The sequence below is a fragment of the Urtica dioica genome, chromosome 6 (assembly GCF_054948205.1).
Source record: "Urtica dioica subsp. dioica isolate 48M chromosome 6, U.dioica_male_clone48M_v1_H2, whole genome shotgun sequence".
NCBI classification, from domain to species: Eukaryota; Viridiplantae; Streptophyta; class Magnoliopsida; order Rosales; family Urticaceae; genus Urtica; species Urtica dioica.
The window spans coordinates 17,388,807-17,392,305 of record NC_142761.1 but is presented as its reverse complement, the minus strand read 5'-3'; positions in this window follow the sequence as shown (position 1 = coordinate 17,392,305).

Here is a 3,499-nt window from a genome sequence, read left to right as displayed (position 1 = left end):
GATAATCATTAATCGTAGTGGAGGAGACATCAAAGCAATGGCCACGAACATAGACTTTCCCAAACTCAGGGTGATGAGGCTGGTCAATTTCAGAGGAAAAATTCACAATACACCCTTTCACCAGTTTTGGGAAATAAGGCCCGATCCCAGAGACAGTTTTGACGAGTTGAGCATCGTACAGGAGTTCCATGATCACGTCAATTTTCAGGGCTTCCTTAGACAGTTCCTTTTCCGGAAAAACAGTTCTGTGATAGACATACCTCCACTTTCTGACGCGATCTTCCTCACGAAAGGAGATATTATCCAAAGGAGCGGCGGGAACATCTTTAGGAAGCTTTTGACCCCCAACAGATTTCCTGGAGGTGAGGGACACGATCTCCGGACGAGCAGCTTCCTCTTCCTCCTCCATGTCCTTCAGAATATCAGGAACATTCTCCTCAGCAGAGTTTGCCTTCACCTTCTTCTTGTTCAATCCCATCTTTACGTTTTTCTTCTTCTTTTTCTCCGGTTCATGATCTGTAGACATACTCTCTTCCATCATCTTCCTTTTCTTCTTTCTCTTCTCCGATAGAAGAGTGGCAATACAGATGTCATCACCTTTCTGGACCTTCTCCTTCAGAGAGGCAAGAATATCCTCTTCATCATCCTGGACTAGATCAGTCTTCCTCTCTTGCCTCAGAGAAGAAGATGTTGGAACATCTTTCACGACATCTCCACTTAAACCCAGAATGCCACCAATGGCATCAACTGGAGGAGGCTCTTATTCATTGAGTAGTGAATTCAACATTTCGCTGTCCCTAGGATTTTCAACATGGGTAAAAGAGGCTTCAGGGTTACCTTGTACAACCTTGTGAGGGCTCTCAATGGGAGACCCACCAGTGCGAATTTCCTCTTCGGGAACAGCGTCATCTTTTCTTCCTTCTTCAAAAGAACTGTTGGAGCTTACTTCTCTGGTGATGTCAGTGATCGAGAGAGAGGCTTTCTTGAGCATTGCACTTCTAGCGGCGGAGAGTGAGGGATTCTCAGGAGGAATTGACCCAGTAATCGCACCTCCGGCCTGACCATTGGCGCGTTTATTGGATCGCAAACCCCGAACCCGGACACCGTGTCTATTACTCTCCAGCCCAGGCCCTTTTGTTTTAACATATTTCGCCTTCATCACGGTCTTCTCTTTCTTGGAAGGAATGGTAGTGCTGATCCCACTTCTAGTCTCAACCATTTTGAAAGAAATTTGAACAAAACTGTCACATAGATAACCGTCGAGAGGGGTGAAATCGCAAATAAAGGAGAGAGTGTGAAAGAGGGGCAAAGAACAATGCGAGAAATTAAGAAAAAAGAAATAAGTAACTTCCCAGTTTTTCTCGAAAACGTAACCGTCTGCATGTAAGAGAGCTTGGCAAGGAGAAAAACGATGTCGTTGCAAGGGATGGGCCATGGTCCGTCTCAGGCCCAGGCAAAGAACAAGTGGCATTTTAGCCCGGCAATACAGTCGAATGGGCCAACCAGAAAAATGGGCCCATGAGAAAACTTTCACGAAACATATGCGAACAAAGATCAGGGAGATACCAGCTTTGACAACACAGAGGATAAAACCAAAATTCCCTCCGAAAAACAGTAAATGCTATTGTTCAATCACACACAATCCTAGAGAGGATCTGAGATTTTCAAACCGGGTAGCATCCAAAGCCTTTGTGAAAATGTATGCGAGCTATTTTTCGGTGTGAATATATTCGAGTTTGATCTTTTTATCTTCCTCAAGATCTCGAATGAAATGATGTCTGATCTCAATATGCTTGGTCTTACTGTGTTGAACTGGATTCTTTGAGATGTTGATGGCACTGATATTGTCGTAGAATAATGTCATGACATCTTGTCTAACATCATATTCAGCAAGCATCTGTTTCATCCAGAGGAGCTGAGTGCAATTGCTCCCTGTAGAAATGTATTCAGCCTCAGCTGTGGACAAGGAGACGTAGTTCTGCTTCTTGCTGAACCAGAAGATCAGATTGTTTCCAAGGTAGAAACATCCACCAGAGGTACTTCTTCTATCAACCGTGCTACCTGCCCAGTCAGCATCACAGTATCCCACTAGCGTAGAGGAGGTATCATAAGTATACAAAAGGCCAAAATACGCAGTTCTTGAGATGTACCTTATGATTCGCTTGGCTTGAGCCAGATGGCTAGCTTTGGGATTAGCTTGATATCGAGCACACACACCTACAGAGTAGGCTATGTCTGGTCGGCTGGCAGTGAGGTAGATGAGACTACCAATGATACTCCTGTAGAGGCTTTGATCAACAGATTCTCCATGCTCATCCTTAGTAAGTTTAATATGAGTAGCGGCGGGGGTCCGCTTGTGAGAGGATTTTTCCAAGCCAAACTTCTTCACTAAGTTTTTAGCATACTTACTTTGGGAGATAAAAATAACATCATTCATTTGCCTGATCTGAAAGCCCAGAAAATAATTAAGCTCACCAACCATACTCATTTCAAATTCAGACTGCATTTGTCGAACAAAAAGATCCACCATCTTGTTCGACATTCGTCCAAAGACGATATCATCAACATAGATTTGAGCTATCATGAGGTTGCCATCCTCCTTCTTTAAGAACAAGGTTTTATCAATGCCACCCCTGGTATAACCATTCTGCACAAGAAACTGAGTTAGTCTTTCATACCATGCCCGAGGAGCCTGCTTAAGGCCGTAGAGAGCTTTTCTGAGTTTGTAGACATGTTGTGGTGAGCTGGGATCTACAAAGCCTTTAGGTTGGGCCGCATAGACTTCCTAATTCAAGTAACCATTGAGAAAGGCACTTTTAACATCCATCTGGAAAAGTTTGAAGTGCAGGTGACATGAGATGCCGAGCAAGAGTCTGATGGCTTCAAGTCTCGCAACAGGGACAAAGGTTTCATCAAAGTCTACGCCTTCCACCTGTGTATAACCCTGCGCCACAAGTCTAGCTTTGTTTCGAGTTATATTTCCATGCTCATCAGATTTATTTTTAAAAATCCACTTAGTTCCAATGACATTAACATTATTAGGTTTAGGAACTAGCTCCCAGACTTCATTTCTTTCAAACTGAACAAGTTCCTCTTGCATAGCATTAACCCAGTATTCATCATCAATAGCCTTATTTACATTCTTAGGTTCAATCTTAGAGACAAAGCAGAGATTACCAATCATCTCCCAATAGTTTACAGGAGGTTTTGGGCGAGTCCTCACTCCTTCACTAATTTCGCCAATCACCTCATGAGCAGGATGATTTTTCTGAATTCTTCTGGAAGGAATTCTTTGTTCAGTCACAGGAGAAGACCCTTCATCCGGAAAAATGCCGCTCACTTTGTCATCGGCATCTGTCCTGACATTAGGGCTTCCAGAAGGGATGTCGTCCAAAGAGTTCTCAGCATCTATCCTGACATCTGTGTTACTAGGAAAAACTTCATCTTCATCATTAGTACTGTTAGTAACATCATGCTCATCGTTTACCACCACATTTAT